The sequence below is a fragment of the Erythrolamprus reginae genome, chromosome 1 (genome assembly GCF_031021105.1).
Source record: "Erythrolamprus reginae isolate rEryReg1 chromosome 1, rEryReg1.hap1, whole genome shotgun sequence".
Taxonomy (NCBI): Eukaryota; Metazoa; Chordata; class Lepidosauria; order Squamata; family Dipsadidae; genus Erythrolamprus; species Erythrolamprus reginae.
In genome coordinates this window covers 397,719,155-397,743,289 of record NC_091950.1, presented here as the reverse complement: position 1 = coordinate 397,743,289, position 24,135 = coordinate 397,719,155, and the positions used below count along the sequence as shown (strand labels likewise).

Here is a 24,135-nt window from a genome sequence, read left to right as displayed (position 1 = left end):
ATATGTTTATATTTTACAATGTTTGTATATTTCCTCAGTTAGAAGGCTCTGGATATGTCATATGTATTACTGTGTGCAGAGTCTGAGCAGAGTAGATATTTTTGTGCTACCCCAGTATATGGTATGTGTGTTTTCACTCTCAAATTGTCCCTGGTTTTGTGCATGACTGTATTGGCAAGCATAGAACACAGGAGGGAGGGGGGGTTAGAATATAGTATTTTGCAACATAGCAATCTGCTACCTAATTGCCTCTCCTATGGGATACATTCCACATGTATTTTTCTACAGTGCTTCTTTCCTCAATCCATTGGTTCTCAAACTATGGCCCACAGGCTGCATGCGGCCCACCGAAGCCATTAATTCGGTCCGCGCAGGATCACGAGGCTGCCCCACCCACATTGCTCGCCCACTCTTCAGCCGAGCACAGGACTTACTTTCGCGAGCTGGTAAGGCCAACAATTTTAGCCTGAAGAATGTTGCTGGAGGCGGGGGAAGGTTGAAAATGGGACACATAAATGTCCCAGGCGGCAAAAAAATGGGTGAAAACAGGCTATTTGGGGCCCCAAAATGGGCTGGTTTTGGCCTACAGAATGCTGATGGAGGCGGGAGAGGTGGAAAATGCAGCACACAGATGCTCCAGGAGGCCGGAAACATGGGAGAAATCTGCCTGTTCTTCACCTCCCTGACAAGGCAGATGGAGAAAGGGAGAGATGGAAAGAGAGACAGACAGAGATGTGGAGAGATATTTCTCTAGCTCCTTGGGGCTGAGAAGAATTGCTGCAAAACTGAATTTCCTGAAGTGGACCCCTAGACTCCTAAGCAACTGAAAAAATGATCTAGTAAAAAAAAGTCAACCAAAAGAGCAACATGCAAACAAAAGCAAATAAGGTACCCCCAGGAGCACAAAAAAAAAGGTTAATTTGTGTGCATTGTTTAATGGACTGTTAAATTGGCCATGCGCCATCTAGTCACATGACCTAGCCACAGCCACCAAGTCACATGATCACCCATGTGATTTTCAGTTGCTGTGAAGGCCCTACAAGAGAATGGGATCTGCCCTTTGCCCAGCCTCCGGAAATCACATGAGAGGGCTGTCTTCTTGTATGGACTGCAGAGTCTCCAAAAATCATGCAAGAATGGAGCTGCAGGTTTTTGGATGCTGCAGAAGCTAAAGAAAAGCATTCTCCTAAAGCCACTGCAAGAACAAATGCCTTGTGCGACCTAGAGAAACTTCTAGTAGGCTGCCAACAGTGCCAGAAGGTAAGTGCAGTTTCTGGGGAGCACTCAGCCACGGAGGACAATTGTGCCTTGAAGAATGACACAGAGTATAGTCTTTTTAAGTGGCAGTGATGATACTAGGGCTGAAGTCAAGGCCTTGGACCTCTACTTCAGACCAGCCCAGGGCACCATTCAGAGTTCTCACTTGAGGCACAAATGAGAGACTTAAATTACAGGTAGTCTGAACAACGATTTGCTCAGCAACCATTCAAAGTTATGACAGCACTAAACAAATAGTAGTTATGGCCGGTCCATGAAATTATGGCTATTGGAGCATCTTGTAGTCATGCGAGCAAAATTCTGCGCTCTTGGCCACCCTGTACTCCATCTATCTACTCCTGCCACCCACCTCCCACCAGCTGACATTTGCTGCCTTCTTCTTCCTGCTGGCCCAGGATCCAGGGATTGGGTGAAGGTGTGAATTAGGCATGGCTAGTTTAATGAAAAGAAGACATGATAGCAGTTGTCCAATATTTCAGGGACTGCCACAAAGAAGAAAGGGTTGACCTATTCTCCAAAGTCCCCAAAGGCAGGACAAGAAGAAATGGATGGAAACTAATCGAGGAGAAAAGCAACCTAGAATTTCCTGACAGTTAGAAAAAGCTGAGCATGGAAGAGCAATGGTGCCTTGTCTGCTGAAGCAACACTGTTAGGTTCAGGTGGGGAGGAAGCAGTGGGGTGGAGCTGGTGGAAGAGGTAAAGCAGCTATGTGGATGGCACCTCTCCCTGTAGGTGGCATCTGTCAACACTGAACAAGGCCTTGGGAAACCGCCTCCTTTGTCAGGGAAGCCACTGCTTGCACCTCCCCTGTTTCTTCCACTAGCTCCGTCCCACTGCCTCCTTCCCACCTGGGCCCAGTAAGCTCCCTTCAGCAGCTGAGGCCCTGCCATCCTGCCATGCACCTCCTGGATCTGCACCCTGAGTCAGCGCTTGGATCCTGGGCCAACATCGAGAAGAATAAGATGCCAAATTTCAGCTAAAGGCAGCAGGGATGGTAGCGGTGGATGGAGGGCATCCATTGTTGTAAATTGTTTCACTTTGTTGTGAGCCGCCCCGAGTCTGCGGAGAGGGGCGGCATACAAATCTAAATAATAAATAAATAAATAAATAAATAAATAAATAAAAGCGCAAAGATGGTGAGGGGAGATAGACAAGTGAGGGGAACTGAAGCAGAGGCAACTGTGGCAGGGCCATGATATCTGAAATGGTATCAGGTGATATAAGAAGAAAAGTACCAAAAGTAACACCATACCTATCCCTGCACATCTTCAACAAATCATAACACTGACACCAGTTTTGCCAGTAAGAATGACTAGCAAATTAGAACTAAGGCAATTAGATATAGTAAATTATCTGGGGTTTTATTTTGATAACATATATTTTAAATAAATCAAAATAGCTATAACTATGTTCCTTCTTACTATTCCTTAGTGAATTAAACAAGTCATACTTGTGGAACAATCCTATAATATCTATTCAGAATTAAATCCCTTTTAATTCAATGGGAGTTATTACTCGGTAAGTGGGTTTAGAACTACAGCCTGGAATCCTCTGAGCAGAACACTGGCTTATGCTTATTAAAAAACATAGTTATCCTACACTTTACTTTGACCAAAATTTAAGCACTCAATAATTGGACTGTTCATTCAATAAATTGGATTACTCCAGAAGCAGCCGACATGTGTCAGTGAACACGCTAGATCTGGCACTTGGCTGTGCTAGCAGGTAAGCTAAGCTGTATGCAAACACTGATTAATCAATTCATTGAACTGCAATCTTATCTCTATTTCCCTGAAAGCTAAGACACAGAACTCTATAAGATTTCGTGCTTTAAGCTATTGTCAGCCTTAATATAAAATGAAACAAATTATGGGTTTAAGGACAAATTCTAATATATTATTGTAGATAAATTTGAAAAGTGTCTCTATTTCTGTATTTAGTTTCTGGTCACAATTCAAAGTGTTGGTTATGACCTGTAAAGCCCTTCATGGCATCGGACCAGAATATCTCCGAGACCGCCTTCTGCCGCACGAATCCCAGCGACCAGTTAGGTCCCACAGAGTTGGCCTTCTCCGGGTCTCATCGACTAAACAATGTCGTCTGGCGGGACCCAGGGGAAGAGCCTCCTCTGTGGGGGGCCCAACCCTCTGGAACCAACTCCCCCCCGGAGATTAGGATTGCCCCCACCCTCCTTGCCTTTCATAAACTCCTCAAAACCCACCTCTGCCGTCAGGCATGGGGGAATTAAGACATCTCCCCCAGGCCTATATAGTTTATGCATGGTATGTTTGTGTGTATGTCTCGCTTTTTAAATAAGGGGTATAGGGATGATCTCGCTGGGCGAGATCATCCAAGGACATGGGGTGAGGTATCATCAATATGCGGATGATACCCAGCTTTACATCTCCACCCCATGCCCAGTCAACGAAGCGGTGGAAGTGATGTGCCGGTGCCTGGAGGCTGTTGGGGCCTGGATGGGTGTCAACAGACTCAAGCTCAACCCGGATAAGACGGAGTGGCTGTGGGTTTTGCCTCCCAAGGACAATCCCATCTGTCCGTCCATTACCCTGGGGGGGGGAATTATTGACCCCCTCAGAGAGGGTCCGCAACTTGGGCGTCCTCCTCGATCCACAGCTCACATTAGAAAAACATCTCTCAGCTGTGGCGAGGGGGGCGTTTGCCCAGGTTCGCCTGGTGCACCAGTTGCGGCCCTATCTGGACCGGGACTCATTACTCACAGTCACTCATGCCCTCATCACCTCGAGGTTCGACTACTGTAATGCTCTCTACATGGGGCTACCTTTGAAAAGTGTTCGGAAACTTCAGATCGTGCAGAATGCAGCTGCGAGAGCAGTCATGGGCTTACCTAGGTATGCCCATGTTTCACCATCACTCCGCAGTCTGCATTGGTTGCCGATCAGTTTCCAGTCACAATTCAAAGTGTTGGTTATGACCTTTAAAGCCCTTCATGGCATTGGACCAGAATATCTCCGAGACCGCCTCCTGCCGCATGAATCCCAGCGACCGATCAGGTCCCACAGAGTGGGCCTTCTCCGGGTCCCGTCAACTAAACAATGTCGGTTGGCGGTCCCCAGGGGAAGAGCCTTCTCTGTGGCGGCACCGGCCCTCTGGAACCAACTCCCCCCGGAGATTAGAACTGCCCCTACTCTTCCTGCCTTCCGTAAACTCCTTAAAACCCACCTTTGCCGTCAGGCATGGGGGAACTGAAACATCTTCCCCTGGGCATGTTTAATTTATATATGGTATGCTTGTGTGTATGTCTGTTAGTATATGGGGTCTTTTAAATCTTTTAATTTTAAATTTGTTAGATTATTTATGATTTGTTTCCACGTGTTGTGAGCCGCCCCGAGTCTTCGGAGAGGGGCGGCATACAAATCTAAGTAATAAATAAATAAATAAATAATAAATTTTAAATATTAGATTTTTTTATACATTGTTTTTATTATTGCTGTAAGCCGCCTACAGAAAGGGGCGGCATACAAATCTAATTAATAATAATAACCGCCTTCTGCTGCACGAATCCCAGTGACCAGTTAGGTCCCACAGAGTGGATCTTCTCCGGGTCCTGTCAACTAAGCAATGTCGCCTGGCGGGACCCAGAGGAAGAGCCTTCTCTGTGGCGGCTCCAGCCCTCTGGAACCAACTCCCCCCAGAGATTAGAACTGCCCCCACCCTCCTTGCCTTTCGTAAACAACTTAAAACCCACCTCTGCCGCCAATAATTAATTTAATCATCAATACCAAATTACTATTGTACACTGTTTTATTGTTGCTGTTAACCGCCCCGAGTCTCTGGAGAGGGGCGGCATACAAATCCAATAAATAAATAAGTAAGTAAGTAAGTAAGTAAGTAAGTAAGTAAGTAAGTAAGTAAGTAAGTAAGTAAGTAAGCAAGCAAGCAAGCAAGCAAGCAAGCAAGCAAGCAAGCAAGCAAGCAAGCAAGCAAGCAAGCAAGCAAGCAAGCAAGCAAGCAAGCAAGCAAGCAAGCAAGCAAGCAAGCAAGCAAATAAATAAATACATTATTATTATTATTATTATTATATTATTATTATTATATTATTATTTATGTGAAATAAAAGACAAAAAGTTCCTGATTTTACCAAACAAAAGTAGGAAAAATGGTTGTCATTTCCTGAAATTTTCTTTCCTACATAATTACTGCTGGTAAAACTTTTCCTCCCCTTGCAGCATTGGCCAACTTACGTACTGGTCTTCTGTTGCTCCCTAGCGAATGCACTTTTGCCAAAAACCCAGAATTTATTAAGAAATCTAACACTATAAAGACAGGGGTGACCTCATTTCTGAAAATAGCTACTATTCTTTCAAAGCTAAAGCAATTCTCTTAGGTTCATGTCTCCATTCTTTTGAAACTATCAAGTACAATTTTCAAAGCTAATGTCTTTCAATATAGTTTTTATTTATTTTCTTTTTCTTTGGGGGGATCTTATACCTCCTTTTCCAATGCACCGTACTCAAACACTGTGATCCATCAAAAGTCAGAATCCTGCTTCCCTAAGAATCAGTCAAATAATTTTAGGAACCAGTGCATAAAAGCAATGACAACTTTCACATGGCAGACTGCCTCTGATTATAGTTTCACATAGCCATTACAGCTATGGCAGTAGTAGATGGATCTTTCCTTCTTGAATCTGTCCAAGCAGCCAGCTTATGACATTCAATAGCAAAAACAATGTACAGATTATATAGAACGTTATAAACATCAGGCTAGCCCAACTATCTAAAGGACATCTAAAGAGAATCCTCCCTTTTTCATACTATCCACAGACCTTGTTTTCTCCTTAAAGCAGCAGTACTCTCTATGGTCCATGCAGAAGGAATCAAAATAAGCCAGTCCCTACCTTCACAAATGCTTTGTCTACGTGTACTCACAGGTAATTTGCCTCTGTGCTTCCAGAAAGGTTTGGAAGTTTGAAGACAAAACTCACAGAAGTGAAGAATTGTCCCAGCCCTATCTTACCTCGTTTTCTTTGTAAGGAGGAGGAGGAGGAGGAGAGAAGGAGGAAGAGGCAGATGGTCCTAGTCTTCTTTTTTACAAAGAGGGTCCTTTTATCACTGACATGAGAACTGGGATAATTCTTCACTGCTTCAATATTAGCAAAGGCGAACTGGATTACAACAGCAGGGGACAAGGTCTGGAGTTAGAGTCTTCCTTTTCAGGAAAGGCTTCACAGAATCTTTCCATATCATCTAGATAAGTAAGAAGCAAAACATTTTCAATTTGAGCTAGTTTGAGTCCAAAACACTCTAACTGGATTTAGAACAATTTTCACAGTCTAAGAATGTCCTGAGCTTCAGTATGAAAACACCTATTGTGAACTTGAAGCATTTTGATTTTTTTTAAAAAAAATGATGAGATGAGACTTTGAAGGCCAAATCTTAGAGCCGCGATGGCGAACCTGTGGTACACGTGCCCAAAGTAGCACACAGAACCATGTCGCCTGGCATATACAGTGTCGCCCATTCCTCTTCCAGGTTTCCGGTGCACATATCTGCACTGGCCAGCTAGTCTTCTGGTTACTGGTGCGCATGCACGCGCAACGATCAGCTGGCTTTCACATGTGCGGCACTGCCAGAAACCGGAAGATCAGCTGGCCAGCTAACTGTCGTGCATGCATGCATCCCAGTAACCAGAAGACTAGCTGGTCAGTACGCATGCGTGTCCCGGGACATCCACCCACTTGCCAGCCGAGACCACTGCCGCCAGTCGCTCCCCTGCGCCCACCTGCCTTGTCGCCATGAGGAAAGCCTTCAAAGCTGCGCTGCTTGGGATCCATGTGGGCTGCTGCATGGGAGGCCAGGGGCAGATGGGGAACTATCTGTTTTGCTGCCCCCCCCCCCCGGCAGCACCGATTCTCACTCCAGGCTCCTCCAAGCTTCAAAAAGGCTCCCTGCTGGAGGAAGGCCCATTCCCAACCCTTCTGTCCCTCAGAAGCCCCCAAGTTTCCTTTCGTTTTGCTTCTCTTCAGTCTCCGTGTGTTGTGTGTTTGTACAATGATCCAAGTGCTTTGCTCCGGCTATGAGGGGGTGAGGCGCCCCACCAAATAGCAACAGGAGAAGAATTCCCCCTTTCTCCGTGGGGATGCTAGTCCAGCCACCAACTGCAGGAAGCAGTTTGCTGTTTTCCCCGCACACCGATGGAGAGGAAGGTTGGGGATACGGGGAGTCATGCCAGGGGCAGAGGGTGAACCTGGATCTGCCCCCTCCCCAAATCCAGAGGGCAGCTTCGGTAGTGAGGAGGCTGTGAAAGGGACACGGGTGGAAAGCAGAAGAGAAGTGAGTGAAAGAGTTGGGTTGGGGAGCCATGGGAGAAGCTAGCTCGGGCATCAGAGCGGCGCATCAGGCATTGCTCTCTGGATCAACCCCCTACTGGCAGAAGTCCGGAAGTGCAGAACGGCCACATTCTCCGAAACTCCTTCCCCTGTCCAACAATGCCAGGGAAAGGGTGCCCCCTTCTTCCCCAACAGCCTGGAAAGGGAAGGGGCTGGCGCAGGGGATCCTCTGCTCTGGCGAGGCGGAGAAGGCGGGATCCAGAGAACAAGGCGTGACGTAGGGCTCCGATTTCTGAGCTACTTTTGCCCACAGATCTCCAGCCCACCTCCTCACTTTCGAATTCGCTCGCTTCTTCTCCTCTTGCTTTCCACTGGTGCCCTCACTACCGGAGCTGCCATCTAGATTTGGGGAGGGGGGCAGATTCGGGGTTTCCCTCTGCCCCTGGTGTGGCTCCCCCTCTCCCCAACCTTCCTCTCCTTCGGTGCATGGGGAAAACAGCAGTGGTCATTCCCGGGAGTAATCTCGCACAGAAGATCACCTCCCAGATCGAAGACTGGCAGCAGCTGGCGGAACAAAGCCACTCGAGGTTGATCTGGAGAACAATGCCTGGTGCAGTGCTCCAATGCCCAAGCTAATTTCGCCTGTGGCTCCCCAGCCACCCCCTTGCTCGCTCTTTCGCTCGCTTCTTCTCCTCTTTTGCTTTCCGCTCACATCCCTTTCACAGCCCCCTCACTACTGGCGCTGCCTTCTGGATTGGAAGAGAGGGCAGATCCGGGTTCTCCCTCTGCCCCTGGCACAGCTCCCCCTCTCTCCAACCTTACCAACTACCTCCGGAATTCCACACCGCTCCCACCCTCCTGGCCTTCCGGAAAGTCTTAAAATCCTGGCTCTGCCGGCAGGCCTAGGGCCATTGAGCAATAGCATCCAGCTCCAGCCTAGAAGTACAAATGTCTTTATTAATGGGGTTTTATACTGTTTTTATATCATTTTTATCGGTTGTATGCTGCCAGAGTCAAAAAGGAGTTGGGCAGCTCACAAATCAATCAAATAAATGAATGAATGAATGAATGAATGAATGGATGGATGGATGAATAAATAAATAAATAAATAAATAAATTTTAAGAGGCAATAAGTTACCAAAATTCTTTGCAATTGTGACAGGGGAAGTTTATATATTTCTTTTCTTCTTTACTATATTCTATTTTTTTCTTTCTTTCCTAAACTCTATACACAAGCAACCAATATACAAGTGATTTAAAGACAGGATCTATGGAAAATCTGCAAGCTGCCTCATTTTAAAATTAAGCATGAAGTTTTGCCTACACCCACATATCCTATTTTAAAATCTGTTTTAAATACACCGGAATTGATCTACAACATATGAAAAGCTCACTATTATAATGAAATGAAATCATCCTTCTGAGAATATGAAGTGATTTTCTGCCATCCATCTGTAAGCAGCCAATCATGTCCCAAGCCCCTTCTCTCTTATCTCAAAGACTGCAAACAAGACAATTTTCTTCTGCTTTTCAGAATTAAGATATTCTAAATGAATCAATATTACCATATTTTAAAGTTATAGTTCATTTCGAAAGATATTTAGTATCAAAGTGAACGCAGGGCTACTTCACTACATATACCGCTGCATTCTTCTTATGCATGAAGGATTTAAGAGTAATAGAGATATTTCCGTTTGCAAATCTACCCTCATCACGTTTTAGAGCTCTTATGAAGCCACAGTTCAAAAATCACATTTGGGAACAGCCCATTATTAAATGGAAGAATACTTTCTATGTAAAAAATCTCAGATTCAGTACTACTCTTTTTATGCTGTTTATTCAATTCAATTCCATGTTAAAGCAATACTGACAAATAAAAGATTGCTTCTATCCATCTTTTATACAGATGCGAATTTCTATGAAAAGTGAATATGTAGGTATTAAAAATATCTAATTGGAGAAAACACATGCAGTTCAGTTTTACACATTCCACCCAGGATGGGTTTAGGTTAAAGCCCAAATTAATTGTTCTTGGTGCCTATCTTGATAGAAAAATAAGCACTTGATACATACACATATTTAAAAACAGCACAGAAGAAAAATATAAACTTTTTTAGTAGATATCACCACTTTGAAATAATATATTGTGAACTTACATACTTGGTATTGTGTATGCAAGCACTTACTTTGTTACAGTACTTGGGAGTACTATACAATTCTTTCTAAATATAAGGAAAGGTAATTTTACGGGAGGGGAGAGAAATAGCTGAATCCTTCCAAAAATAATAGAATGACAGTTTGAGGCAAATGAAAAGCTTGTCACATGGGGAAAAAATAATCAAATGTAGAGAAGGTAGGATTCAGGAAAACTAGAAGAGATGCAAAAAAAAAAAAGGCAGCAAAGATTACCCATCTTAAGAGAAGAAACAGGCATGTCTGTCAGAGAAAATACAGCAGAGGATGACTATGATACTATTTTTCAAATATAAAGTGAATCAATAGTACAGATAAGACCTTGTACTCATTGTGCTGCACTTGGATCTTACAATGTTCCTAAGGTAGTAGCTTGTGTGCAAGGTAGGTGGTTATCATTCCTTTGCAGAAACTGGACAATCTTTAATTTTGGAGTTGCTTCCAAATGGGGGGAAGGGGGACTGGCTTAAATGGCTGCTAATTCTAGAGCAAATTATTATACTAATTCTAGAGCAAATTATTATACAATACCTAACCATCTTAAACATAGCCTTAAAAAAAAAAAGCAAAAAGCCACCCTGGATAATGTTGCCATTTTTCTCCCATGAAGATGCACAGGAACCAGGGATGTGCTGCTGCCTGGATGGGGGGCGGGGAAACACAGTGGGGTAGCGAAGATGGAGCTCCACCCCAGAACACCCAATTTGCACTGAAAGATGTTGAAAGAAAATGCAGGGCGTCCTGCATAAGCCACGCTTACAGGTTAGTAGTAAAAACTTTGGTAGCTCTTCACTGACAGGAACATCTTCTGCCGCACGAATCCCAGCGACCGTTTAGGTCCCACAGAGTTGGTCTTCTCCGGGTCCCATCAACTAAACAATGTCATCTGGTGGGACCCAGGGGAAGAGCCTTCTCTGTGGCGGCTACGATCCTCTGGAATCAACTGCCCCCAGAGATTAGGATTGCCCCCACCCTCCTTGCCTTTCGTAAACTCCTTAAAACCCACCTGTCATCAGGCTTGGGGGAACTGAGACATCTCCCCCTTGCCTATGTAGTTTTGTGCATGATATGACTGTGTGTATGTATTTTATATATTGGGGTTTTCTTTTTAGACTTTTTAATGTAAAAACTGTTATTTTAGATTTTAAATTATTAGATTTGTTACCATGTATTGTTTTTATCATTGTTGTGAGCCGCCCCGAGTCTACAGAGAGGGGCAGCATACAAATCTAATAAATAATAATAATAATAATAATAATAATAATAATAATAATAATAATAATAAAATAATAATAATCTTGCGACCAAACCCTGGCTTACAATCCTAGCACTGGAATCATTTAGATTTGCTTGAATTAAATAAAATTCTTTTAAAAACCACAACTTTATTTTTAGGAAACATATATACAGTACAGTACATGTCATAGCAGGCAGTCTTAAAAACAAACAAACATTCTCTCCTATATAACAGCAAAAGAAAACCACTGCCACCTTTTTTTTTGCTTTTGGAATGAAAAACATTGGTCACCTGCAAGTCCTGTCCCATATATGTATACTTTTTACATGAAGAACCCACATTTTAAAAGCTAGTGTGGAAAAGTGCTGTTTACAAAAATAAAATAATAAAAAAAATCAGGGTTTTCTAGCATAAACATAACATTGCTATTATCTTTGATAGTAAAGTGTAACCACTTTGAACGATTAAAAAAATGTCACTTTAACATATAGCAAAGCCAAGTCCGCCTTTAATAGGAGCAAAGCACGTCGACTCGATTTATTCCTGGCTTGAGATTTTGACTTTTATGCTAATAGGCTTGAACAATGGAAGGCCCGGTTTCTCAAGGCTCCTCCCACTTATTTTAAGAAACTGCATCGGAGAAAATGACAAGTGGGCGAACTGGGCCCTAACAGAACCGGAGTTCCCCTGAGCATGTTCAAAGCTCGCTCCATCTGACAACTACTTCGAACTTCAGGGGGCGTGGCCTGATATGCCCTCAACAGGGCGGGGTTTGTCCTGGCTCCTCCCCTTGCTTTTAAGACTGACAGCAATTAAGGGAGAGGCGTCCGGCCTGGGCCTTCGCTTTCTTCCCCGCAAAACGAAGCGAGGGCCGGAGACGTGAAGGCCCCACCCACTAAACCCGTGCCCGCCACCGCAGAACGAGGGGACAAGAGGGGAGAGGGCGGCCGGTTGAGCGAGCGCGAAAAGGGGTCTCCTCACCTGCGCTCCTCCCTCCTTCTCTTGACGGCGCTGCTCCCACCTCAGGCGCCTCGTGCAGCTCCCGCCCACCCGCCGAGCCAGCCACTCCTTCACAGTGCCCGCTGTCAGCCAATCAACGTCCGTCCTTGACGCCCAATCCGGAAACCGGGATTGCGCCTCCAGGAGGAGACCAGGCTATGCTTCTCTTGCCCGGATTGGCCAACGCTCCCGTCAATCGTTTTGCCCCAACGTGACAAAGGAGGAAGAAAAAAGAGTGGGAGGGGAAGGGGCAGGCCACGACAGCCAATGAGAAATCACAGCGCGTCCTTCACGCCAGCCAGTCAGGATGAGAGAGAGAGAAAAAAGGCGCCCACGGCCATTTTCACCTCAGCGCTGTCAAAAGAAGGGAGGGAAATGAAACATTGCAGTTGATTGGCTGCGACGAGAGGCACGCCTGGGTGCTGCAGCAGTTAGGACATTTCCATACCAACTTCTGTCTCTCACGTTAATTCCCACCGCCTGTGTTCAATCACATCGCCCCGCCTCTACTACGCCTCCGTTTCAGCCCAATCAAAAGACAGGGCGGAACCTTGAGCTTGTATGGGCCAATTACTGCAGACTATTCCTTTAGTAAACCTTGAAAGGAAAGGGGTTGGCGCGCGAGTATGTTAGCGTTGGGCGTTTCGTGTATCGCCCTCCGAATACTTGCGGTTTTTAAAATACAGTACTGTATATTGATTTTCATATTTTCCACATCTTAATATTTCTAAGCAGATACATACATACACGCACACATACACATTAATATTAATATACACTGCTCAAAAAATAAAGGGAACACTTAAACAACACAATATAACTCCAAGTAAATTAAACTTCTGTGAAATCAAATTGTCCACGTAGGAAGCAACACTGATTCACATGCTGTTGTGCACGTTCAACTTTGTACAGAACAAAGTATTCAATGAGAATATTTCATTCAGATCTAGGATGTGTTCTTTGAGTGTTCCCTGTATTTTTTTGAGCAGTATACAGTAAATAGTTTATACATTAACCTAATGTTTATATTTTAATAAAATTTATACCTCTGTCAGATCAGATTATGTAAAATAATTATACTGTTTAAATATGTAAGTGGCATTAATTAATATTTAACAGTGATTTCCCTGATAATTGGCTGATAATGAGGAAAAGCTTTGGTCAGATGCAGACACAAAAGTGCTCCTTCCTCCTGGTAAAGGTCCCCGGCTTGCTGCTGGGATTACGACCCTAAATCGGGGAGTCACAATCTTCAGAGTGAAGGTAAAGAGATGTGGGTGTATCCTGAATCTCAATCCATTTTTTTTAAAAAGCCACATTTTTGAACAAAACAATTTTAAGTCTTGAAGACAATTTTTTTTAAAAAAATTAAAAGTGCAAACTTAAAATGCAAACTCAGAAAAAAATCTTATATTTTACACCTATCTATAGTCATTGGTTTACCATTGATATATAATTGAACATTACATTAACGTCTTTAACATTCAACAATTTCTCCATATGTATACTATACATTGATGCACCAACCCAAGATATGCATTGATGCTCCATCCCAAAATTGATGCATCATTTATTAAATTTATTTATTAAATTTGTATGCCGCCCCTCTCCGTAGACTCCTAAAACATGCTGAATTATCACATTATCACATTAGATAGTTCTCAATTTTTTTATACCTTCAACATAAAAATGGTGTCCAATCTTTCAAATATCTGCTGCAGATACATTGGATATTTTTATCAAAAATTTCTATTTAGTATCTGTAAAACTATTTAGCATCTGTAAATACAATTTTTTATCAATCAATCTTTCCTCCAAATCTATTAACATTTTAAGGGCATGAAACTCTTGAGGAAAGCAATTAGTACAATTATCTTCCATTTTTAATCTCATATTTTACTTTAAATGACATTGAGTTTTGTTGATATTTTAATTTTCTGTCCAGAGAAATATAATAAACCAGAAGTATAATAAAAATAAATTGCTCCTATGATTACGCATTGTTTCATCACAATTGTTCCTTCAGCCCTTCTTCTAAGAAGAAAAAGATAGACTAGTTATTAGCCAATCTACACATTTTAATTAAAAGCATGAAAAGATCTGTAGGATCCCCCACCCCAAAAAATGAAATATGGTAGGAAATATTTTAAAAGGCAGAACATTATATATATAGAATATCTCCAGAAACAATTTAGGCAAGGAAAAAACTCATTCTTAGTAGCCCCCACCTTTGTCAATGTGCCATCAAGGAATGGCTCAGCTCATCTTTGTTAATAGCTGGACCAATCTATTCTACATAACAAACAACAGCCATATTAGGAATTGCCCAAAGCCCTTTTCATCATCAGTCAGCCAAATTTGAATTTTAAAAAAAACAGCCAAAAAAGTTGCTTCTGCATGGCACCATAGGAATCTGACGACCAATCAGAGTGCATTTCTTATACAGGAAAAGGAAACTCTGAGGTGGGGCCCAACAGAAGTTATAAAAGCTCAGGGACACTCAGCAACAGTCTCTTTTCAATGAAGGGTTCCACTTCTCCTACTGGTACTGGGTTCCCGAGGCGGGCACGAGTGTGCCTGAAACATATGCGCACACCCCCGCACCAGACTTCGCTTCTGCACATGCGCCTGAAGTGGAATCTCATGCAAGGATGCTTGCGCGGATGAGATTGACAGCTCCCCTAGTATGGTTTGATTGGGTTGTGTGATTATTTTATTAATAAGGGTTTTTAAATTGTTTTTTTAGATATTGGATTTGTTCGTTATTATTGTTGTGAGCTGCCCCGAGTTCTCGGAGAAGGGCGGCATACAAATCTAATATATTATTATTATTATTATTATTATTATTAAATTATTTTGGCAATTTTTGCCTTTTTTTGCTTCTGCGCATGCGCAGGAGTAAAAAAAAGGCAAAAACTGTTGAAATCTCTCGTTCACGCAAGTGTCTTCGCATGAGATTTTGCTTCGGGTGCATACACAGAAGCGAAGTCTCTTGCGGGGGTGTATGGACACGTATCGGGTGCGTGCCCGCCCGCGCCAAACTCTGGAGCCCACTAAAAAGTTTTAATGGATCGCTGATTCCATTCATACCAGGTAGGGCCATCACTGTCTCTTTTCCTCCTTACCCAACATCTGGAAACATGTGATCCACCTTTTCTGGTCAGAGCCACGCCATGTGGTCCTGTCCACCATTAAGCCTTCTTTCCAAGCAACCTCCATGAATCCAATGTCTTTTTCCCCACTTGGAACTGAACCCAGAAGAATATTACTTCCTACAGATCTCTTGTCTAGAAGAATCTCCAATTCTTTACTGCTCTTGCACTAATTTAAATGAACCGTTTTACATACCTGAAAGGTCTTCTCAGTGCTCTGGAAGGAGAGTTCATCATGGGTTGTTAACCAATCCTATTGGTAGAGACTGAGTTAATTTAAATAATTAACTGGCACCGCCCCCTTAGCAGCCCCCATGAGCCAGTTTTAAAAACGAAGACAATATAAAAGCCAGAAAGTTTTATTAACTTCATAACACTGTACAAACTTCAACAGTCCCAACACTCTGGCGACCTGGCCAAACACCATGCCGGGTGGGTATGGACTCTCCTTCCAGAGCACTGAGAAGACCGTTCAGGTATGTACAACGGTTCTTCTCCATTGACTTTGGAAGGAGAGTCCATCATGGGATATACCAAAGATCAAATCCCCTGGGAGGGAAAAGGCTGGTCCTAGGTCGTTGGAGTGACACACACTCGCTGCAAGACACGCCTGCCAAATGAAGCCTCTGCCGAAGCCAATGAGTCCAGTTTATAGTGGCGTATAAAAGTAGAAGATGATGCCCAAGTAGCGGCACAACAAATATCTTCTAAGGAAGCTTGCGTTGACCAAGCCGCTGAAGTAGCCGCACTTCTAGTGGAATGAGCCATAACCCCGGCGGGAGGAGATTTATACATCAAGATCTCAATCTCCTCATCGTAGCTTGAACAAAAGAGACAAAGAGTCTTTCAGTCTTACGAAATGGTGCTGTCCTCCTGATATAGAGCTTCAAAGCCCTTCGGACATCAATCTTGTGCCAACGAAGTTCAGAAGGATGTTGACCATGTGTGCAGAAGTCCGGCAGAACCAGTTCTTGCCTTCTGTGAAAATCTGAATTTACCTTCGGGATGAACGAAGGATCCAACCGCAGCACCACTCTGTCCGGATGGAACACACACAAGTCCGGTCTGACGGACAGCGCTGACAACTCAGAAACCCTTCGGGCAGATGTAATCGCCACCAAAAACAATGTCTTAATTGATAAGAGTCTATATGAAATTGATCTCATGGGCTCAAAGGGAGGTCCCGTGAGTGCACATAGCACCAGGGTGAGATCCCATGTTGGGAATCTCCGTACTGGAGGAGCGTGCATGTTAATAGCTCCCTTGATGAAATCCCTCACCCATGGATGGTGAGCCAAAGACCGAAAGTCTGACACACGGATTATAGTTGAAAGGGCAGCCACTTGCCTTTTTAAGGTGTTAGGGGCTAAGCCCCGCTCAATTCCCGATTGGAGAAATTCCAGGATTGCAATCAATGAGGCTTGCTTCGGATCACAGTGGCGGTTAGAACAAAATCTGCAGAAGGCAGCCCATGTTGCCTGGTATATCCGCACTGTCGATGGCCGATGAGCCGCCTGCATTGTAGCAATGACCGTGTCCGGTAGATGTTGCTGCGTTAGTCTCTCCCGCTCACACGCCAGGCGGCTAATTGGAACCATTGAGGATCCGGGTGACGAGCCGATCCGGGATCCTCCAAGGAGGGGACACTGAGAGGGCTACCAGGTCTGCGAACCATGGCCGACGGGGCCAGTATGGAGCCACTATGATGACCTCCGCTCTCTCCCGGATTACCCTGTCCAGTACTCGTTGTAGAAGACACGTCGGGGGAAAAGCATACAACAGACCCCTGGGCCATGGAGACAAGAGGGCGTTGACCCTTTCTGCCCTCGGTGTTGGGAACCTGGAATAAAATCTCACTAGTTGCGTGTTGGCTTGTGACGCAAAAAGGTCCACCAGAGGAGTCCCGAAGCATTGAATTATCTGATGAAATACTCCGGGATTGAGTCTCCACTCTGCGGGGTCCAGGGTAGACCTGCTCAGCCAGTCTGCCTGAACGTTGCTGGTCCCGGCAATGTGTTCCGCCGACAGTGAAGCTAAGCGGGTCTCGGCCCAGTTGAAAAGGGCCGCTGACTCGACCATCAGGCGGAGAGACCTCGTTCCCCCTTGATGGTTCAAGTGGGCCCTGGTAGCCACATTGTCAGTTAAGACCAACACATGCTTGCCCTGAATCCAAGGAGAAAAAGCTTGAAGAGCAAGAAAGACTGCCCTGAGCTCCAAATAGTTGATGTTGATTGGGCTCAGATCTTCCGGAGACCAAAGTCCCTGGGCCATATGTAGTCCCATGTGGGCCCCCCAGCCGGACAGACTGGCATCCGTTGTGAGGATTAGGTGGTCCTGGTTGCAGAAGAGTGACCCGTTGCCCAAGGCTGGGGAAGTCCACCATCTCAACGACACCTTGACTTCTGAAGGGAGGCGCACTGACCTTTGTGAGTGACTCATTTTGGCCTTCTGCCATGGAAGAAGGAACCATTGAAGGACCCTAAGATGATGACGAGCCCAAGGCACAATGCCGATAGTTGAAACCAGGGTCCCCAGTACCTTTGAAAGGAAGGCGAGAGACATCCTTTGCTGGTGTCGAAGATGTAAGATTAATTTTCGAATGTTTGCCATTCTTTCTGGGGATAAGGTCACAGTCCCTGTAGAAGTATCTATCATGGACCCCAGGTGTAACAGCTTGGCTGTTGGAAGAAGATGACTTTTTTCTTCGTTGATCATGAACCCATGGGATTCCAGTGTCTGTCTCGTGACTGCCAGATCTTCCAGCACCCTCTGAGGGGACCTGGACAGGATAATAAGATCGTCCAAGTACGCTAGAATTCGAATCCCCTGGGACCTGATCTGGGCAGTCAGGACGTCGTAAATGTGCGAGGGGCCGAAGAGAGGCTGAACGGCATTGCCCGGTATTGGTAGTGGGACCCGTCCAGGTAGAACCGGAGAAATCTCCGATGAGCCGGCAGGATTGGCACATGCAAGTAGGCTTCTTTTAAGTCTATGGAAGTCAATAGATCGTGCCTCCGGATTGCAGCCAAGATGGTTTGAAGAGAATGCATCCGGAAACGTCGATACCTGATGTAGGTATTGAGGTGTTTTAAATTGAGGATCATTCGGACCCCTCCCGATGTTTTTGGTACAAGGAAGATCCTTGAATAAAACCCGGGTACCTATCTCGTGTCTGGGCACTCCCTCTATTGCCTGTATCTCCAAGAGATGGGCTATCTCCTTTTGAAGCTGTGACCTCTTCTGGGGGTCCCTCTGAACTGGGCACTGAACATAACGGTTTGGTGGGGGCTGGAGGAACTCCAAACGCAAGCCCTGGGAGACAGTTGCTAACGCCCACCTGTCGGAAGATGTAGTCCGCCAGGCGGCCTCGAAAAACTGAAGTTTGCCTCCCAGGGGCCGATGAACAGAGTCACTTAGGGCGTTTGAAGCCCCTCTGGTTTCCACGAAAGGGGCGCCTCGTTTGTTGATACCCTCTCTGGCGATCCTGGAAGGGCACTCTATCACTTCGAAACGTGGTAGAATTATACTGGGTCTGGGAATATGGCCTTGTATTTTGACCAGCTGTGACAGAGGAGTCCCACCGAAAGGACTGCCTGCGTTGGTAGGGATTATAACGACGCTCCTGGTGCCTGTAGGCTCTGGCGAGGGACTTTCTCTTGTCCTTGTCCTCCACAAGGACTGGATCCAACGCCTCCCCAAAAAGCTTATCCCCCTGAAAGGGCGCTGAGGCCAGGTTCCATTTAGACTTCAGGTCTGCTGGCCAGCTTCTCAGCCAGAGGAGGCGCCTTGATGACAGAGTGGTCGCCATACTCCTGGCCGAAAACTTGGCAGCATGCAGAGTGGCGTCCGCTGAAAACTCTGCTGCCGCCAACAGCTTTCCAAGATCCTGCCGCAAGCGACCCTCATCTGGTCCAAGTCTGGACTGCATCTCCTGCAGCCATACGATAGATGCTCTTGTGAAAAAGGAAGCAGCCGCCGCTGATCTAAATCCCCAGCTCGCCATCTGATGTGTTTTGCGTAATAACACCTCTGCCTTTCTGTCCTCAGGTTTTAGGCTGTCGCCTGTCTCAGAGGGCACTAAGGACTTGGAAATCAGCTGCATGACCGGCTGATCTATAGGAGGGAATTCCAGTAATTTCTCTACCTCCTCATCAAATGTGTAGAACCTTCTTTCTACTGCAGAGGGGCCCTGAGCTGCAGCTGGGTGTTGCCAGGGTCTTTTAACACTTTGCTGGATAATATCAGAGGATGGAATGTGCTCTGACTCGGGCTGGGGTTCCTTAAAGAGGACTGTAGACGGTTTGGTCCCATCCGTGGTGTCTGTTGATTTTACAGGACCTGGCAAGTCTACAGTTTGTTTGGCCTTATGAAACAAGACCCTGAAAGTTGAAGCTTTAAATAATCCAGCCGCCACAGGCTGTTCTGGCGGTGTTTCGTCGTCAGAAAGATCATAGTCTTTTTCAATGTCCTCTAAAGGGTTTGCTTCTTCAGCCCAAGACCCCAAACCCGAGGGGGGCGGTGCACACCATAGGTTTTTGGACTGCACTGGGCGAGGTTGCTGTGTAACTTGTTGCACCCCTGCCGCCATCCCCTGAGAGTAGGCATTGTTAATCAAATCCTGCACTGAAGGAGACATCTGACGCCAAGAATCAGGTTGTGCTCGCAACTCTGCTGCTGTGGGTGTGAAAGTAGCAGAAGGACCCTGGACGCTCCTCACCGAGTGTGATGCAGAGCCTGGCCTAGGCCCACTGTGGCCTGGAGATGGCAGAACCGGATTCATGTTAAACTGCCTTTCAGGAGACCAGTCTTTCTCAGAGAAGGGCTCAACAGGCCTCATAGCAGGTAAAGGAGCTAAGACCTCTCTGGCCAGAGTTAAATGCAAAGGCACAGAGGGCACTGCAGGGATATGAAGAGCAGCTTCAAGCTTCTGCTCCAAGGCCTTGATACGCCTCTCTGCCTCTTTAAGTGATGAAGAGGAGGCCTGGGATGTCTTGGCCTTGTCTTTTGACTTAGAAGTTTTGGCCTTATCCTTGGGGGCCACAGAGGGAGAGGTCACCTTATCTGGAGTAGTGTGACCTTCCATAGTACTCACTAGAGAGCTGAAAAAACACCACAGTCTTCAAAAGCACTGCTCCTTGATAGTCGCTTCTCTCACAGAGAAATAAAATGGCGATCGGGAGCTTTGCAGGCACTGCACATGTGCAGAACTGCCTTTCTTGTTCTGTCGCGCCTAATAAGTAGGCAGAGAGGAACTTTACTGCCTCTGGTCGCAATAAAAAGCGCGGGCACTTTCTTTGTCTTTTTTTGACAGCCCAAAATGGCGGCGCTCTGAGGCAATCGCGATCCCTGCCTCTGCCGAGGAGCTGAAGCTCCGAAGACAGGCCACAGCTCGCCACTTGCAAAACGCCGAAAAAGGCTTCAAAACGCCGCCGGCAGCAAGAAAAACGGCGGCTTCTGCAATTAAAGCGGCGGCGGCGGCTTTAATCCCGGCCGCCGAACAGCTGAGAGGCACTGGCACGCTTCCAAACCTCTTTTTTTCTATCATTTAACACAGGGAATCGACTTTCCCAAGCTTCCCAGTGGGGGGGGCGGACCCCCCCCCCACCTTCAGCTCGCAGCCGAGTCTGACCACGGAGGTCAGGGACCCCAGGCTGTGTTGCTCCTCGATCAGGATGGTACCCGCTGAGGGAAGGGGCCCCCGAGGAGATATCGATGGGGGTGGTGCCCGCGGAGGGCAGAGACCCCTTTGGAAATTCCTCTTCAACCTGCATTGAAGACAAAAGAAGAAAACATTAAAAGGTACCACTTTAATATATAAAAACATAATATAATATAACATTTTTAAACTCTATTAAACACTCAGTACAGAAACTATAGTCTCTACACTTAGACTGAGTTTTTAAAACTGGCTCATGGGGGCTGCTAAGGGGGCGGTGCCAGTTAATTATTTAAATTAACTCAGTCTCTACCAATAGGATTGGTTAACAACCCATGATGGACTCTCCTTCCAGAGTCAATGGAGAATGTGTAATTGCTTTGCACCATGTTGGTTTCCTTTACAGTAGAAGCTATATTGGGATGGATTATGGTAGAAATGTTCTAAATTAAACATTTTTTAACAGTTTTTTTCCTTCCCGTTAATTTATATATCTATGTAAAATATACTTAAATATCAATAGAATATATTGTAAAATGTTAATTAATCTCATTCTAATAATCATTCTGATAACTTTGCCCCCCAAAACTTTATGGGATGGGATGTATTCATTTGAATTCATTATGTGCCAAAACATTAGCTTTGATTTTTAGCAATTGTCTTTCCCATGGTGATTTTCTACAAACTCTATTTGCTCTTTCATCTCTTCTAAAAGTGTGCTCATTGTTGCTGTATATAATATATTCATCTTGCTCTTTCCTTTCCTTTATCTTTCCTAGCTTTAACACCTTCTCCAGAGAATTAGATCTTTGCTTAATACCAGTTTATCCAAAATACAGTAATACACTCCCAGGAATATTCCCTCTCCCCCCCCCCCCACCACATTGAGGCAGCATACTACGATTGTAGACTTAATTATTTCAGTACAGTGTGATATATCAAGAGAGGAGCTTATGGGTAAATGGCTGCTCATTTTCTGGTACCGTATCCTGATAATTTCTGTACTTCTTCTATACAGTATCTTTAGAGGTGAAGGTATCTCCTCTGTACTGTACTCCAATGTAGTTCACAAACACAAGGGGTTGGCTATAATTTCTCTACATGTAACTAACTAACTTCTGATTGATCTTTACATTTAAACTATTCCCTGATTATCTGCAAGAAAACAACAAAGCTTAGGAGCACCAAGGAACGTTTAAACTATTCTCTAAATGGACTTTTAAAAACTATTCTCTAACTTAGACCTGGGCAAGATGCGGCCCGAGGGCCGGATGCGGCCCACCCGCTGTCTGTCTGTGACCGGCCCATGGACGTCGGTCCAACTTTTCCAGGTAAGAACCGGGAGTCTACGGAGAGGGGCGGCATACAAATTTAATAAATAAATAAATAAATAAAATATAATATAATATAGAATAGAATTTTATTGGCCAAGTGTGATTGGACACACAAGGAATTTGTCTTGGTGCATATGCTGTCAGCATAATTATATATAGTATTGGGTAGAACTGAGTTAATTATATTAGTTTGGCCCTCTAAAACCATCCCAATTTCTCATGCGGCCCTATGGCAAAATTAATTGCCCACCCTTGCTCTAACTGGATCCCCAGAAACAAGACTCAATTTAGTTGACGTGATTAGATTCTTTTACTAAAGATCAATGGTTGCAGTGAAAGCAAGGCTAGATGTGAATATTCTCACAGTTAGCTTTCCCTTTCCCTGGCTATCCCCCTTTGACCAGTTTGACTTATCTAATGGCATCCCAGTATGATGTTTTGGCAATGGCTTTGATGTCAGGCGCTTTTCGGAGTAGTTTCACCTTCTTTCCCAGGGTAGGCGTCCTTGGACAGCTGGATTATTCCAGGTTAACACCTCTGGTTCCTGTCAGTGTATTTCCCACCTACTTCCCATCCATCTTTCCTCCTGCTCAAATTTCTTCAAATTCCCTTTCCCACTTTCCATTTATGGCAGGATTTATTTACTTATTTACTGGATTTGTATGCCGCCCTCTCTCCGTAGACTCGGGTGCCAACAAAGCAAAGACTCAGATGCCAGCAAAGTAAAGCGGCTGAAGATGGCAGAACTGACACAAAAGTTTTAGGCAGTTGTGCAATAATGGTATAAAGTAAGGATGCTTTCAGAAATAGAAGTATTAATAGTTTATTTTTATAAATTAACGAAGCAGAAAGTAAAGGAACAGAAGAGAAATCCAAATCAAATTAATATTCGGTGTGATCACCTTTCGCCTTCAAAACATCAATTCTTATAGGTTACACTTGCAGAGATTTTCAACGAACTTGTCAAGGATCCTTTAATGTTATTCCAAGCATCCTGGAGACTCACAGATATTCTGTGGGTGTAGGGTGCCTCAAATCCTATCTCTTCCTGTTATCCCAAAGAGGCTCGACGGTGTTGAGATGTGGGGGTCAAACCAATAGTGGGCAGCAGCCGGTGCAGTCAGGTGCTGCGCCCCAGTAGATTTCAGGATGCGTGCGCAGCTGCATGCCCCCGACGTGCTCCTGCACGAGATTTGGCTTCTGCACATGTGCAGCAGGCGAATTCACGCATGAGGATGCTTGCATGGAAGCAAAGCTATTGGTGAAATCGCTGAAATCTCGCTCTCGTGTGCGGGTCCTCACAAGATTTCGCTTGCTGCCTATGTGAAGAAGTCAAAACTCACGTCGACGGGTAGGAGGTAAGATGAATTGCCTTTCATTGGGTCAAGCCATCTCTTCCAGGACTTCTTCTTTATGCTGAAGGTAGTTCTTAATGACATTGGCTGTATGTTTGGGGCAGTTATTCCGCTATTGAAAAAGAAAATTGGACCCTTCCTGATGGTATGGTATCATAGATAATTACCTACCTGTAATTCTCAGCATTGAGGACACCATTGATCCTGACCTAATCTCCACCTCCATTTGCAAAAATGCAAACTTGCAAATAAGCTTTGCAATGCTTCTCTGTTGCCTGCAGACACTCATTATTTGGCCCTTTGGTGAACAAACTGCCTCCTGCTACATCTTCAACAAGGTGCCATTTTTCTGCACCCGTTTCTGTTTTTGTGCACAGTTGAACTGCTTAGCCTTGTTTCCACATTGGAGCTATAATTTTTTTGCCACAATTCTTCCAGGAAGACCACTTCTGGCCAGACTTCTTTGAACAGTAAATGAAAATACCCTGCTCACTCTGGTTTCCGCTAGTTCTGTGTTTCCAGCATAGGCTTCTTCCAACATCAAAGGAAAGTACTGTATGGTGTGCCTTTCATCTGCTGCATTAAGTTTCCTTGGCTGATCACTGTGTCTGTGCTCAGCCT

The 24,135-nt window shown here is 44.9% G+C and overlaps 1 protein-coding gene across 2 annotated transcripts in view; it reads right to left on the bottom strand.

The window, feature by feature from the left end:
- MTMR4 (myotubularin related protein 4) overlaps positions 1-12,099 on the bottom strand; it is a 62,737-nt gene extending 50,638 nt beyond the window's left edge. The window contains exons 1-2 of one of the 2 annotated variants that reach the window (XM_070735102.1): positions 12,000-12,099; positions 6,277-6,506 (exon numbers count right to left, since the gene is read on the bottom strand). The gene's annotated coding sequence lies outside the window, so the exon portion shown is untranslated. The remainder of the gene's footprint in view (positions 1-6,276; positions 6,507-11,999) is intronic. The other variant, XM_070735101.1, reaches the window with a different exon arrangement.
- Between the last annotated feature and the right edge of the window lie 12,036 nt (positions 12,100-24,135).